Raw genomic sequence first — 16536 nt, 5'->3', positions numbered from 1 at the left:
CTCCTTCCCTCCTTGAATCTGCCAGTGGGAAAGTGTGAGCCTGTGGCTAGAGCACATAACCTGGGAGTGAGATTCCTGGGCTCTCCCAGGGGGATGAGTCAGCTTTGATGCAGGATGTGTGAGCTTTGGCTTCTTCCTCCAGTGGCTTCTTAATTTAAAAGAGGGCAAAAAATTACTGCCTTTGGCATGGAGATGGAGGAGCAGGAAATGGGGAGGAGTAAATGTGCTTGTGGGAGCTTCAAGGTGTGGTTCACCTTGGTGGCTGAGGGCACACCATGTGGCAGTGTGATGCTGCTGCCCATCTGCAGGTGTGCTGCTTAAATCGTGCTAACTCAGTTGTTTGGCAGCATCAGCATTTCTGGCTGGAGGCTGTGGCAGGGCTGGCACAACCTGGGTTGGCACCTACCACCTGTGGTCCCTGCTGGATGCCTTGGCATGTCCCCTGCTCTTTAGCCACTTACTCCAGAGATGGAGCATGTCTGTGTCTACCCTTCATGGAGTCCAGCATCTCGACTTGCCTTCCCTTCTGCAGCCTCATGCTTCCAGACCTCATGCAGCCAAGGCTGTCTTTGCCCATTGCCTGCTAATCTGGGATACTGAAATGAGACTGGGCTTTATTTTGGAAATGTAAGTGATAAAGAGCATCCAGACAGCTCTGATACACCCCAAGACCTTATCTGCCCTCCCTCCTGGGATGGAAGAATCTCCACTCACCTCTGTTTGGCTTTGGTTCCCCCTTTCATGTGCTGTCACACTTGTGTGAGCATCCTCACCATTGTGCTGTGAAAGCCTTGGCTACAAACCTAGCCCAAATCTCCAAGAACATGATTTTTCATGGGCTGAAACTTGGCTCACTGTGCATTTCTGAGTTGGAGCCAGAGGTGACATCTCACACCTGAGGACCAGAGGTATTTTTGCAGTATCTACTGAGCTCTAAGTTTTGCCCTCAGTGTCCCTGCCATGGGTGGCAGCTCACACTGGTCAAGGCTGTTGAGTCAAAACCGGTTTTTTTGACCCCTCTAACCTCCCTAATTCTGTTTATGCTCAAGACCAGGGAGAAACAGAGAGAGAGAGCAAACGTTTTTTTAAATAGCTTGCGAGTTTCTGGTGTTGTTTTTCATCAGGAAAATGATAGAGGCAATTAATTGGAGGAAAAGTTTCTGGTAATAAATGTCACAAATGTTTCGAGGATGGCTTGGATAAAATACACTTTTTTTAAAGCCTCCCAGCAAAACAAAAGCCTTATCCTATTTTGAACCTTGCCAAAGAGAAACAACTACAAAACTTCAATTTTCTTTTTCTTTTTTTTTTTTCGGTGTGTGTGTGTGTAACATTTAAGTGCTTTTTTCCCTGCTCAGCCTGTGCTCCTTAAACAAAAGCATGTGTTTTCCTGGCGTGGCTCCCTCGAGGCAGCTCTGTTGGAGTGGAGGGCAGGGGCTGTGGAGGTGATGGCTGCACAAGTCCAGGCAAGTCCTGGTTTTTGGCAGGAGCTGGAGTTCTCCCTTTTTTGGGGCGGGGGAAGGGAGGTGGTGGTGAATTGTGGTCAGTTCCCTTCTCCTGCCTGCACTGCCCAGCTCTTCCCAGTGCCAGCCAGGGGTGGTGATGCCTGCGGCCAAAAGGAGGAGCAATCCTGAGATGTGTGGAGTGCTTTGATATCCTGGGGCAGAAGGTGATAAAGGGAAGAATTAAAGCTTCAGAGTGATGTTAGAGCCTTGGCTGCCTCTCCCGGAGCAGCCATCGCCTGCGGCTTGTGGGCTGTCGGTAACCCTGCTGTGCCTCTTGCTCCCTAGAGCCTGGGGAGCTTGGCATGGAAAAACTGACATTTTATGGGCGAGGTGATTTCCTAGTGGGGGATGTCTGTTTCTGTGCGTGGTCTGAAACATCCCTGAGGTGCTGTGGCTGTGTGACCCTGCCAGGGAGCTCTGCTCACCCCGGAGGGCCGAGCCCTGCTGCGTGCTGCCTTCCAGCCACAGCCATACCTTCGGTCCCAGCTGTGGGGTTCAGTGCTGGTGTGTTTTTCATAAAGGCTCTTAATCACATACAGGATGTTTCTGTTTGTTCAAGCAATGAAATCACACAAACAACCCACCCCCAGTTTGGCTTTCGCAGAGCATCAGCTGCTCGACCCAAGTCCTCGGCAGAGCCGGAGCAATCCTCCCCTCTCCTCCTCCAGCTCTCCAGCCAGCAGTGCAGCGAGAGTTCGCCTTTCATGTTGTGGACATGGCCTGGAAAGCCACTGCCAGCACTGGGATTACATTAGGGCTGGGAGCTGGGGCTGACTCATCACTGGGGTGCCTGGCCGAGCCAGCAGCAGCATCTCGCGGGAGCTGCAGGAGGGCTGGGAGACCTCGAGCTGGGGCCAGCCCTGAATTCTGGGGGCTCAGTTGCAGGCAGGCTGCACATGAGGCATGCTGCCCCCCCAGACCCTCTCCTAAAAGGAGCATGGTGGTTTTTTGGGTGGGTGGGAGGTGGGTTGTGGGCATTGTCTTGTTCTTGGGCGCTGGGGTTGTGTATTTTTGCATTATCCCAAATACTCAGTCCTGGATGGGGACATCACAAACCTGCCACTGCCTCATCATCTTTTGCTTTGGGTTTTGTCCTTCGGGGTATTAAGCAGAAGGAGAACAGGAATGCGTCAGGGTGGATTGAAATAAAAAAACCACCCTGACTTTTCTCACTCCTGTTGCGTGCATCGGTCCCATGGCTGCCGTTTCCATGGCAAAGCAGCGGGCCCGTAACCCAGCCCGCCCCGCGCTCCTCAGCCTTTGGAGGAGCAAAAACCCTCGGAGATGACAAGAATAATTTAACGAGCCATTAACGAGAGGGAGGGAGAGCACCGGAGGAGCTGGAGCAGGGTCGGGGTGGGGGCGAGGGGAGGCAGGGCTGCCTTTTGGCAGGGACAGGGTCACGTTGGCAGCCTGCTCACCTCGCCTTCGATGTGTTATGAAGTTTTGGAGGTTGCTTGAAAAGTGTCTGGGGAGCAGTGGCGAGCCAAGCGGGCTGCGGGCCAGCTCACAGCTAAACATGTTGTTGTGTAAAATTGCAGTCAATTAATTTAAGACCTGCCAATTTCAACTGCAAAGCGCTAGGAGGTTCTGTCAAGTTTTCAATGGGATAAGAAGGGGGAAGGGGGGGATTAGTTTTCAGCACTTGGATGGGCAAATAGTGATCCTCTGCCCAAGTCTGTAAAGCACCTCCTCCTCCCTCTGCTTCTTTTGCTTGCAGTAAACTCAGCCTCCAGTGATGTTAAAAGTCCTTCTGGTGCATGCTATTGGGGCTGAAATGGTTCAGGGATGTCAGACAGAGCCTAATGATCTGCTGATGACCATTTCAGGGCTTGGGGAAGCACTGGTGCAGGGGGATGACCCACTCCTCTTTGACGTTGCAGTATTCCTCCTCCAGTCCTGTGGGGAGTGTCCCCTCTCTGGCATTCCCAAAGTGGTCTTCCCCAAACTTACAGATTCCTGCAAGCCTGCAGGTCCTTGCCATGCTGGGCAGTATGCTGGCTGGAACATGCTCAGGGCAGGCCCAAGAGGTGCCATACATCCCCTGCATGCAGCCCTGGAGGTCAGTCCTCACTCACTATGAGGTGCATAGGCTGAAGACAGCCTGCCCCAGAGAGCTGATTGTCAGGTGGGCAGAGTGTCTGAACCTCAAAAAGGTTTATTGCCCCCATTTCATGGTGGCAGTCAGGTGGTGCTGCTCTGCACAGAGCCCTTCTTTCTGGCTGTGCCCCTCTTCCAGCTACTCTCCATGCCTGTTATCCTCTTGTGCTGCAGGAGTGCAGCACCTCCAGTAATGGGACGTGGGCTAAAAACTTTGCTGAGGTTTTACTCTCTTTACTGCAACTTTAATTTGAAAAGTGTTTTCTGGGGGGGTGTGTTTGTATGTGTATCTGCAGGCTGGATTTTTTCTTTTCCTTCCTTGTTATTTTTTTCTTGTTTTAAGCTTAATGAAACTTCTGAGAAAGTGCAGCTCTGCTGTGAGTAAGAGTCATGAGACTGGTGGGGAGAGCTGGCTTTGGCTTGAAGAGGATTGAGCTCCTTCTTGGGGCTGCTTGAGCCTGAGACTTGAGCCTCAGCTCTTGCCTGTCCTTGTCCCATCTTGCTTTTCCATCCACAAAAACACTGTTCCTTAGATTTACACACATATGTTCATGCATCTTTTATTCCCAGGCTTTTGCTGTCACCTCTGCCATCACAGCTCTGTGTCCCCAGGACACTGTCTCCAACCACTGTTGCTTTCTGTTTTGCCATCAGAGTGTAAGCCCCCTTCTCCCAGACTCCTGGGGCTCAGAACCAGCTCTGTACCTCACCGTGTCCGTGGGTTTGTGCTTTTCTGAGCGAGGGCTTTGTGCTTTCCTGTGTGAGGCTTTGCTGTGTCCCTGCAGGGCTGCAGACTGGCTGCTCCTTGTTGCTGCAGGAGAGGGGATTTGGAGGCAGGTCCCTCCAGAGCCAGGCTCTGCTGCTCAGGCACTGCTGTCTGCGGACTTCCCCAGAATATATTAAGCGTAATTTCCTCCTGCTTCCCCGGAAGCTTGTTAATATTTCACTGGGGCACGGGGGCAGACTGCAAAGCCCACGCTTCAAAGGAGGGCAGCTTTCAGCAGCTCTGGGGTTAGCTTTTGGTTTTCCCAGCTCTTGCTATAACTCGTTCTGTGGTTTTGAAAATAGGTAAAAAACCCCCAACGATCCAGCTGAGGAGAAAGCTCAGGCAAAGCCCACCAGTCCTGCATGTCCCTGCCTTGCTCAGCCAGGCTGAGCTCTGCTGTCTGCTCAGCTCCACCCTTCCTGCACTGACATTTGGGGAAAAAATTGTAAATTCATGTCTGGATGCTTTGTGAACCCACTTGGGTTTGAAATGTCTGGGAGGAGCCCAGTGCAGCCTGGATATGCCCTACTGCTGCCAGCATGGCTTGCAGGTGGGCTGAGGTGGGTTCCCCTTCCCTGAGAGGAGATCTTTGGAAAGGACTTTTAGGGAATTACTTTTGCCTGATGCTGGACTCCACAAATCGGAGCAGGATTGGCCCTCCAGGAGCAATAACAGAAGAATTACTGCATTGCATGGGCGTCTTTATGTGTTTTTTAAACTGTGCCTCCTAATTATAAATAATGGCTGTGATATGAGATATGATTATGATGGATGGTGATTCTGTATTCTGTGTGCATTAGCGGCTTTAACCTTGCCGGGGTAATTATGTCTCATTTCAAATTCTGATACTATTTATTTGAGGTAGGGGACTGGGAATTTAATTTCTATTGCTTTGTCTTTTAGTATTATTATTATTTGAAAAGGATACCTTTGCAAAATTGTTTTTTAATCATTCCCTCCAGTTGGCAGCACCAGTTTATTAATATTTTCAGTGCCCATGTGGGGCTGTTTTGGAAATGTTTGTAAAGGTAGATGTTTTGGGGGAATGTGAAGCTGAGGGCTGATGTATAGGAGAGGAGCTATTCCTGCAAGACACCAGTGTGCACCCCACAGCTTCAGTCTTCCCAGAGCAGCTGCCTTTGGCACTGGCTGCTGCTGACCCTTGTGTCTCTGCCAGCCTCACGTGAAGCCCCTGGAGGTCCAGGAAGGGCTGAGCCATTGTCCTGCCCACCCCTCACCATCTTTGATGGCACGTTTAATTAAAAACCGCATCAACCCCAAGATTGTGCACGTGGTCCTTAATCAGTTTGAAGTCTCTGTGAGAATAAAGTAATTATACTACTCGTTTGGTTACAGTAATTAAAACTTTAATTAACATCATTTCCCACCCCTTGGCCTCCCTTTACAGATATTCAGGCATGTGATGGGTGCCTGCCAGGGCTGCATCTCAGGATAAAGCTGTTTATCTGGGTGCTGTCTGCTGTCCCCATCTCTTTTCCCTCCAGCCCAGGCTGGTAAGGTCCAGCTATTCCTGACCCTGGCCCAGCTCTCTCCAGGCTGCCAAGTGTCAACTGCACTCCTGTGTGAGAATGCTCCATGGGCAAGGTGCTGGCAAGTCCTGGTGGGTAGCAGCTCCACTTGAGATCCCCTGTAAGCACTGGGAATGGTGGAGAGAGTGGTGATCCTTGAAGATCTTCTGAGAACTTAGTTTTGAATGTGGCATGTGTTCTGGGCTTAGCAAGAGCCAGGCTTTCACAGAGCAGCCCTGCATTCCCAGGAGGAATTTGTTAAGGAGACAGCCAGTCTCTTCCTTTCCCATTGCACAGACCTGCCAGAGCTGAGGTCACAATGATTTGTGGCTGAATGCTATCACACCTGGAAAGCTCAGAATGGGCTCCAGCCCCTCTGTGCCCCATTTTACCCCCCTGGGTGAAATGTGGCCACACCACCCTGTGGTCTGTGATGGGCTCTGTGTTGGCCAGCAGGATCCTGTGCTCCCCAGAGCCTGCAGAAAGGATTGCTGCCTGCAGAAGCAGAGCAGAGAGTTCTGCATTGGTTCCAAAGGAAATCCGTGCTGTGTAAAACCTGAGCTCTTAAATATCTTGAGCAGCATCCTTAGGGAAAGCAATATCTATATTTAAAATCTTCTCAATCTCTCCTTCGAAATTGCTCTGATGCACAGACTGAAGAGCCTAATTTCCATCCTGGTTTTGAACAGGGAGCCCACTGCAGACAAGTGGTTTTCTTTGCTCTGAGTTCTGCCTGGTGGGGAGCCATGGCCCCATAGCTTTCCCTTGGCTTTTTGGAAATGTACAGAAGGATCTAGTGTAGCCAGGGATGTGGCTCTCTGCATTTGAAATGGTGCAGGAGGGTCAGAAGTTTAAAATGGGAGCAAAAAGGAAGATATGGGAATTTAGGATCAAGAGCTCAACCTGGAGTGAGTGAGAGGGTGTAAGTCTACTTCAAGCAAAATATTTGCAGGCACTCTGGTGTGCTCAGTGTGAAGCCAGGCTTAGCTGGCTGTTATCACCAGGATCACTGGCCATGGAATGTTGGAGGATTTCTTCTCTAATCTTGGAAGTGTTTGTGTTTGGAGCAGGAGCTGTTTTATGAGGAAAGGCAGGACCTGGCGTTTTCATCGTGGTGTGTTGAGCTGTTGATCAGAAAAGGTTAAAAAAAGTGTGGCTGTAACTTTCTGTCTTTTCCTGATGGCTTGGGTTGCATTTTCAATGCAATGTATGATTTTGTGGTTGAATCTGTAAGAGATTCTGCATGCCCAGTGATCTCAATATTTAATGTCACTGTGCCCTACAATATTTAGACCCTGATTGTTTATTGCTTATCAGCTTCTCCCGGGCAGTCTGGTGTGATTTGTCCGTGGAGATAAAACACCAGGACAGCCCAGAGCTGCAGTAAAAAGAGGACTGATGGGTAGGAAGGGATCAAAGCTGGTGTTAAATGGGTGAAGCTGAACCCCCCATGCCATTGGCATTGTCCTTCTCCCTGTGTGGAGGTGAATGTGCAGTGGATTTTGTTCCTTTATAGTCACCCTGCTGCAGGAAATGGCTTTTGGCTCTCATGCTGTGTAAGTAGTGGCTGGTGCACTTATGTGGTTGGAGCAAAATGAGTGGGGGGCTGAGATGGGGGTGCAGAAGGTTTTGGAGTGTGATGGATGGGTAAATCCAGACATGAGCCATTGTGCCTGCACAGGCAGCCCCACTGAACCAGGGGCTGACAGGTGCTGAATCTGTGTGTGGGGCTGCTGGGGTGAGCACTGGGTGGGAGAGGAGCTGACCAGGGGGAGTGCACTGAAACAGATCCCCCCTGGGGTGTGTCCCTCTACAGCCTCCACTCTGTGGGCTTTTCCTGCCACTGGCTCCTCTGTTTGCAAGGCCAACAGCCCCTGCCTCGTCCTCAGGCAGCTCCTCTCCTCTGCTGTGCTGCTTAGGGACCAGGAAGGAAACAGCTATTTTCCTGGAGCCGAGAGGGAGGGGAGGAGGGATCCAGCTGATCTCCAGCTGTGCTGCAGCCCTGGAGCTCATACTTCCTCCCTGACATGTCCCTGGTGAAGGCCTGTTACCCCCTCCCTGCTTTTTTTTTTCTGGAAATGAGGCAGTCCCATTTCAGTCCCATTCCTGTTCTCAGGCAGCAAGGCTTTGAGGCCCTGGCCACAGGCAGAGACTTTGCCTGATCATTGCTCCATGTAGGCAGGATGGTGGGAGTGGTGGGTCAAGCTTTTGGCATTCATCTTGGGGTTGTCTTGGTCTGGTTGCATATCTGGGCAGAAGCTGAGGGAAGCTCAGGAAAGAAGGTTTATGGTGCCCTGTTGAGCTGAGCAACAGCTCATTAAGAGGTAAATAATTTGAATTTGCAGAAAAAATAGCAAATTCTAAGCTATGGGGAGGCTGGGGATGGTGGCTCTGGGTCTGCTCTGCTTGCTGTGATGGGCTGTGTGTTTTGGGGACCAGTAGCCAAGGGTTTGGGCTGGTCCCCATGTGGTCTCTGGAGGAGCCAGGGTCTTGGCAGTGGAAGAGATGGCTTTTGCTTTGAAAACTCAGTATTGAGTCTTTCAGGTGAGAGCTTTCTCCCCAGGGCTTTCTCTGGAAGGTTTAGGTATTAACTCGCCCCAGGCTGGTCACATGCAGTCTGGGTCCTGTGGGAGCTGGGAGGGTGACACATTGCCATGGCTTCATTCATGCCTTTCATGCCTGGGGCCTGCTGGGACTCTTGGGATGCCTACAGTAATTAATGAACAGGAGGAAAAATAATCCAGTATTTCTGTGATGTGCTCTGCCCTTCACTGCTGTCACCCAGGGCTTTATTTTTACATGAAGAAGAACAGTGGGATGCAGAGAGGAGATCCCTGTCGCATTTTGCTTTGTTCTCTTCCTGCCCTTACCTTCCATTTTGCAAGGCTGAAATTCCTTCTCCATCTCTTACTGGGCTTTCCTGCCTCCAGAGCTCCCTCCTTTCTTCCCAAGGCTTGAGAAAAGAGCAGGATTGTCTTACCTGCTTGTGCTCCTCTCCCTTGCAAGGGACATTTCTTTGTTGGGATGTGGTGCTGGGGTTTCACTGGGTATTTTGGCTGGAATGGGCACAGGCACTGTGTGGCTGGAAGCATAGCTTTGAGATATTCTCTTGCTCCCTCCCCAGGGAGCTGATGCCCTGGCAGCTGCTGTGGTGCCCCCAGGGACACCCTGGAATTCCTGTCGGTTCTCTTTAGCCTGGGGGGCAGAGCCCTTGTGCAGCATCCAGCTCCTGCAGGGCTGCTGGCTGCACACACGCTCTGTGCAGAGGTTAAGTTGCATCACTGTTGCTTGGCCGAGTGTCAGCAAAGACTGCCACCTTGCCAGGTCATGGAGGAGTCCCTGGGGTCTCCCATCCCCTTTCCCTTGTGCCACTCTACAGCTGCCAGTGCCTCCTGCCTGGGCCCTGGCAGCCCCAGGGCAGTGCCTGCCCATTGATTTGCTTGTTGGGGGCCCCCTCTGACGGCCTCAGCCCTGAGCGATGCTGATTGGGAAATAATTGCAATAATAATAGAGATATTTTGCTCCTGAGTGACTAGACGATATGAACTGGGCTCTGAGCCAAGAGGGTTTTGAAGGGCAAAGCTGAGAAATCAATGGCTCAAGACTGCTGGAGCTGCTGTGGGGTGTGGGGCTGGGGGCTGGCAGGGATTGGGATGGGATTTAGGGCTTTATTTGGGATGAGAGTGGGGCAACTGCCTTAACCCATCGCACATTGTGTGGCCCCCACTGGGAGCCTGTGATTTCTCCTACCACTTAATAGTGACTTCACCATCCCTCAGTCCCTCCTGCACCTGGGTTTGACTCTGCCAAAGGTGCTTCTCCTGTGCATTATCCTGGCACTTGCTCCCTCTTTCCAGCAGTTCAGTTTTGGTACAGAAAGATGGGAAGGATTTTTCTGACAGTGTCTTAATTCTGTCAAAATTGCTGGAGCAGTGTGTTGGGCTGTTCTTCCCATCCTGCTGATGGAGCAGTGCTGGCAGAGCTGGTCAGGAGAGATTTTGGGCAGGTTTGCAGATGGTGAGCATGGAGCTGGTCAGTCCTATGCTGTGCCACGTGGGCTGGTGCTGGTGTAACTGGCTGTGCTGAGCCCACTTAGCATGGTGGAGCACCATTTGTGTGGGTGGCTGAACAAGAAGAAAAGATGGAAATGAGTTTAAATGAAAGGAAAGGCGGTTGAGAAGTTTTGGGGAAGGTGTTGCTGAGTTTTGGGGGCCTGCTGAGCAGGGTTGCTGCCCTGCCTCCTTCTCTCTTCTCTTTCCTATGGCAAACCCCAGTGCTTCACCCAGTTCCCTCTGCCTCCCAGAGAGGTGCAGTGAGTGTGTCTGTCCTCAGCCCTCATGGCTGAACTCAGGATCCTGCCTGGGGATGACACACTGGCAGTAACACATGCTTCAAAACCTGCTGGGTCAACCTGTGTCACATCTGCCAGTGTTGGTGAGGTGCTGGATTTGTTGCTGAGCATTTGAGCACTTGAGCACTGATTTAGATTAAGTATCTCCTTTTTTTTTTTTTTTTTTTTTTTTTTTTTTTTTTTTTTTTTTTTTTTTTTTTCTTTATTGTACCAATATGATTAAATGACCAATATTCTCCGGCTCGGGGTGATGTTGGGCCCAGGACAAAAGCCTCATATTTATGAAGTGAATGGGTTTCACTGAATGGAATCAGAACCAGAAACAGCTTGCCTTGCTCCTCAGCAGGTTAGGGGAGAGGCAGGAGCATCCCAGCCCTGTGAGAGCCACCAGTGAAACCTTCCCTTGCAGAGGAGGGGGAGAGGACAGAACCCAGCCCTGCCAGAATGGAGCAGCCTGCAGCTGCCTGGGTCTGGCAGGAGGTGTGTGTGTGATCCTGGTGCATTCCTGCACAGGCAGCTGGTGGGAAGGCAGGATGGGAAGGGGTCTGGCCAGCTGGCTGGGGGGGCACTGGGAGCTGGGGTGTCGCTGTCAGCCTGCCCTGCATAGCTGGGATGTTTCTGTGGGGCCCATCCTGCCATCAGGCCTGGGACAAGCCCCTGCAGGATGCATCCCCACAGCCCTGCCCGTGGCCCTGCTGCTGGCTGTCCCTTCCACTGGGTGTGCAGCTCCTGCCCCGTGGCACAGAGCACTGTATCCCCAGTAAAGCGTGGCTGAAGCACTCAATTTCCTGGCAATTTCCTGGTTATCTGAGCAAAGCCAGAGGAAAATCCTCTGGCAAACCACCCTGGACACCAAAGTTTGGTAACCTGAAAATACAGTGGGAGGGAGTAGGAGCCCCTGCCTTGCCCTCCCTGCTCTGGACCCCCAGCATGCCAGTGTCCCCCTCTCCAGCAGCACCCAGCTCCCCAGGCTGTGTCCATGGGACAGATGATGCCCTGCAGCTGCTCCTGTCCCTGCCTTTTGCTGCACCTTTCTGGGTGAAGGGAAGAAGAGAATGTGTCTCCTTGGAGCAGCTGATCCAGAAATTTGATTTAAACCCTTTCCTTTCCTTTGGAAACTGGAGAGGAGCATGTGCATGGCAGCTGCTTGTCCTGGGGGAAGGCACGTGGAGGGGCAGCTGGTGTCCCTGTCCCACACTGTCTTACTGCCTTGGGATGATCCCAGGCCAAGAGGGGCTGTGCAGGCCATAGCTTTCCCTGTAAGCCCCCCTGGACATGGGATGTGCCTTTTTCAGCTGTAGGCTTGTCAGCAGGGTGTTGTGTGACACTGTGCAGCAGCTGTCACCTCTGCCCTGTGTGGCCAGGCCCTCTGTTGTCTCTGGGAGGTGGCCCCATGGCTTGCAGGGGCAGCTCTGCCAGGACCCGCTCCTCTTCTGGTTATGTTTGGCCTATCCTATGTTTTTTGGGTGGATGCTGCCAAAGCAGAATGCTGGGGGTGTTCACACAGCCCTGCTCTCAGGGAGGGGACATATGCTGCTGGTTTGGGTGTAGGAGCCTGGGGCTTCCATGGTGCCTGAGCTGTGAGCACCAATGGCCTTGGGAGGGGAAGGTTTCACTCCTGGGTCTGCACTCTGCCCTCCACCCATGATAAAGCATCTTCCTCCTCCCAGCTCAGGGATGTGCTGCAGAGCTGCTCACTGGTAAGATGACAGGGCAGGACATGGGCACAGGTAGGGCAGGCTCCTCTTTCCAGCATCCTCTCCTCACAGCCGTGTCTTGTTTAATCCCTGTCCCCAGTGGAGATCCTTGGGGCTGGGGAACTCTCTGCTTCCCTCAGCGTGTGCTGAGAGGGAAGAGGGGAGGCTTTGAAATGCACTCCCATAAATAAGCCTTTCTTTGGCGTTGCCTGTCAGCGCCGTGCGAGCCCCGTGGAACTGGGAAGGGTCCCCGTGAAAAGGCTGCCGAGTGTGTTTCAGGCAGATAAGTCCCTGCCTTTGAAGTGTGGCAGGCGGGCAGAAGCGCCCTCCTCTTGTAGCTGCTGCCAGCGCTGCGAATTAATCACAGCCCCGCACAGATAAGAGTACAAAGCCTGGCTGAGCACTTCTCCTGCCCGGAGGAGGGGTCTGCGGGGGCTGCCTGCGAGCCGGGATGGAGGCTGGGGAGCCTGGAGCTGGGGGGATGTAGGATGGGGTGGGGTGGGGGGAAGACTGGCTCTAGGGCAGTGAAGAGCCCCCTCCTCCTGGTGCTGGGCTTAGGGGTGTCCCCTAAGTGTGAGATTGGGTCTCTTGGGGACCTTCTCCCCAAGAAATGTGATTTTGGTCCTGTGAGGAGCCAGTGGCCCACCCAAACATCTCTCAGACCCTGCACAGACCTCTGCTGGCATGTGTTAAATGCAAAAGCAGCCTTGGCATGTCTGCAGCTGCCTTCCCTCTCCACCTGGTGTCCCTGGCCCAGACTGAGCTGTAAAGCCCTGTCCTCCAGTGCCATCCTCCTCTGGACCCTCTGCCAGCGCTGGGTGGGTGCCAGGTCATGGCTGCTGCCCCACGTTCCTCTCACTGCCTGTCTTTCCAAAAGTCGGCTCTGGGGAGATGCTCCTCTCTGCCTCGTGCCCTTTGCTGGTGCCACAAGGATGGTGGGAGATTTTTCTGGTGGTTGGCTGATCAGCAGTGGTTATGGCAGTGAGGAAGTGCCTCCTCACCTGGGCAAGTGAAGGGCACTTTGCCCAGGGAGAAGCGTGCTGCCATGGCAGGAGCTGCTTCTGAGCATGGTGACGTGCTTGCCTCCCCCAAAGCCATGTATGGGATGGCAGCTCCTTTCTCCAGCCAAGACAAAGCCACCCCAGGAATCCTCTCTGGGTCTCTTGGGAGAAGGCTTTGCATCTATCCAGCTGGTGTGTGCAGTGTGCAGTCACTCCTTACACCAGGGTCACCAGGTGGAGTGTGGCACCCCATCCTTTCCCTCCTTCCTTGGCAGGGTTCTCACCTTCTGGGGCTGCAGCTCTTAAACCCCTCTTAGAGTGAAGTTATGCTGGGTTCTGTCCCCGTGGGGGTGGGCTCGTTGGAGTGGGGAGGGAGGGCTTCTGGCAGAGCAGCCCCTGGGCTTGCTTTGAGATGACCTACCCAAGCAGGGAGTTTATAATTTCATGCCTCTGGTCTTCCCCATGTATTTAACAAGGCAGCAGCACTTCAAGCCGACCCTCACTCCTGCTCCTGTGCCTCAGCACAGCCCTGGGAGCTGGTTGCCCCTTGGGGCTCCTGCAGCTCCTGGGAGGAGGCACCACTGCTGAGTTGCTGCCTGAAGCCAGCCTGAGGCAGGCAGGAGCGAGGGCAGGAATCCTGAGCAAGAAATTAGTGTGAGTAATTATTAGTATTGGGTAATTATATCAGCGTCAGGATGAGGAGAAAGGTTAATATGTTTATTTATTTATTTATTTATGGTAAATGTCTTTTCCCCTGGGTGGGAAGGCAGCCAGGGTGGGCAGGAAGGAGTGTGTTTCTGAGGGGGTCTGCTCTGATTAAACTGCATCCTCTCCCCCTTTCCCTGTTCCCAGCTACCCTGTGGGTGCAGGGAGGGGGAGGAAAGTGTGTCTGTAGGAGATAGGGGACTCATTGTGCATTCCTTGTGCTGCTCCCCCATGCTGTAGTCCATACAGCCCATCCTTACCCTGCTGGCCAGGATGGGCAGGTTCATGTTGGGCTGATCTTGCTGGAAAGGCCCTGATGCTGTCTGCACAGCAGTGGGTGCTCTGGGCTGTTGAGTCCTGCTGGTGGAGGGGAGTCTGGGATCTGTCTTGCTCATGGAAATTGTGGATGCCCCATCCCCAGGAGTGTTCAAGCCAGGCTGGATGGGCTTTGAGCAGCCTGGTAAAATGGAACCAGGGAGCTGGAACAGAGGTGTTAGAACTAGATGATCTACAAGCTTCCTTCTACCCAAACCTTTCTATGATTCTATGATCTCCTCACACTGGAGAGGAGTGTTAGGATGCATTTTCATACCATGAGCTAACTCACAATCTCCCTCTGTGCCCTGCACTTTGGCCAACCAGAAAACACCTTGATTCCAAGACTTCCAAATTTCTTTTTCCTGATTCCCAAACACACCTACAGATTATCCTTAACAGGGGGAGTGGTGCTAGAGAGAAGGGTTCTTGTGTGTGCATGGCCCCACCAGAACATCTTGATGTGTGTTAGGCTGGGTTCCAGCCCCCTTTGACTACTAAGAGTATTTTTAGGTTCTTCCTGGAGCCTCAAATTAACTGGAAGTGCTTCATGTCTGTTGTTTTTTTAATACATCTCTTTCTCTTTCCCAGCACTGCACAGTGCAATAATGTAATGGGGAAATTACCCCACTAGTTAAAAATTACTGCCAGCGCAACATCCAGCCATAGATCTATTTTAGAACCAGGGTAAAACTGTATCGATTATTCTGTGCCGCAACTGCGGCCCCTAAAAGGGCTGGAAAGGTGCGTTTGTCACTTTGTCACTTTGCCATGGGGAGCTGGGGAGAGGGTGCCTTGCTGGGGAGGGGAAGGGGTGCTCCCTGTTACTGTCCTCCTGAGAGCTGCCTTGGGAAGGACTTTGTAGGGGAGAAACTGAGAGCTGGGAGGAGAGCAACTTGTGGTGAGATGTGGGGAGGCAGGGCTGGGCTCTGGGGGTGATGCTGGGTACCACTGAGCAAGGGGCACTGCTGGGCAGGTGTGCCTCATGGCCCTGTACTGCAGCTGTCTGGGGCTTAACCTCCTCTGATCTGCTTGGAGTAGGAACAAACATGGTCCTGGGCCTGGCAGAAAGATACCCCTGCAAGAAAGGAAGGCAGAGGTTTTAGCACCTCTGGGCTCCCCAGCACACAGTGTACCAAGTGTGGGGCTGTTGGGGAGCAGAGTCTGTGCAGGTGTCTAGCAAAGGATGCTGAGAAGGTGTGTGAATACCAGGACCACTTTGGGTTATGGTGAAGGCTCTTCAGTCCTGTGGAAGGAGGTACAGGGGGTTTTTGGCCATGCCATGAGCTCCCAAGAGTTAGTCTAGCCCTGCAAACCCAGTTGTCACATCCCTGGGGAGAGGGCGGCCCCTTTGCTCACTGCTATGCAGGACTCATCTCTCTCTGGTTGCTCAGGGGTCTCTTTCTTAATTAAATACATTTGTTTTGTAAAACTACCTAAAAATAATCCAGGGCTGGTGCATGCAGGAGGCTGGCAGTGAATCAAAGGCGCCGCTCTAATTAAACGGGCCCCGGTTTGTTTGTGAGCCGCATACATTTCCATGCTAATCAGCTGCACACCGGGATCCTGCTTTCCCAGCCTATCCTCCTGATTGGGAACTCTGCAAATGCTGGCAGCAGTTTACTGCAGCAGGGGTGAGGTGCCTGGGATGCTGAGGTGGCTGCCGTGGGGGCACAAGGGGTGGTGGTGGGTGTGCTGGGCTGTGGGAGTGGGTGTGATAATTGGGACAGGGCTGTGGGATACATTTGGGGTGGGTGTTCCCAATTTGCCACTCTGATGTGGGGGAAACCTGAGTCCTGCAGATGGGGATGCTGGACCAGGTCTCTGTGTGTGCCAGCACCAGAGTGGAGATGATCACAGGGAGAGTTTGCTCCATCTTGCTGGGCATGATGTTTCACTGCCTATAGCTGGGATTTTTGCAGAATGTATGGCTCCCATCCCATCCCATCCCATCCCAATCCCATCCCATCCCATCCCATCCCATCCCATCCCATCCCATCCCATCCCATCCCATCCCATCCCATCCCATCCCATCCCATCCCATCCCATCCCATCCCATCCCATCCCATCCCATCCCATCCCATCCCATCCCATCCCATCCCATCCCATCCTCTGAGCATTTCTCTGGCACTGTGCTCCTTTAGGCTGTCCCATGCCAGGGTCAGCCTGAATCTGGGGGTGTCACCAGTAATGACATGAGCACAAAGTACTTGTGGCTGGTGGAGGTGCCAGTCAGGGTCTGGCAGTGGCAGAGCTGAGTTTTCCCTGTGTGGTGTTGCCTGCAGCCTCCTGATGTGCTGATGGCTGGGACAGCCAGGAACCGCTGTGCTTAGGAAGAGCTTTAACGTAATTGTGAGCAATAAGGAGATTAAAGCCTTCACCATGTTCCTGCTCAGGGAACAAAGGCGCTTTCTGAACCCCTGTTGACCTCCAACTTCCTTGAGACCCTCTTGACTTCCCCGGTCACGAGCCCAAGTGTTTCCTCTGATGGATGGGCTGGTGGGAGCCGAGCCTGCAGGGCTGTGATGTGTGAGCAGCTCTCAGCACTGCTGGGGTAGGGTGGGGTT

At 52.8% G+C, this 16536-nt stretch overlaps 1 protein-coding gene across 2 annotated transcripts in view; it reads left to right on the top strand.

Annotated features, from left to right (window-relative positions):
* Positions 1 to 16536, top strand: part of PLXNA1 (plexin A1) — a 112050-nt gene that overhangs the window by 31948 nt on the left and 63566 nt on the right. The window lies entirely within an intron of this gene.

This window comes from Oenanthe melanoleuca, chromosome 12, assembly GCF_029582105.1.
Source record: "Oenanthe melanoleuca isolate GR-GAL-2019-014 chromosome 12, OMel1.0, whole genome shotgun sequence".
NCBI lineage: Eukaryota > Metazoa > Chordata > Aves > Passeriformes > Muscicapidae > Oenanthe > Oenanthe melanoleuca.
Note: the sequence above shows the minus strand (reverse complement) of the source record. Positions and strands in the feature narration are given on the sequence as shown.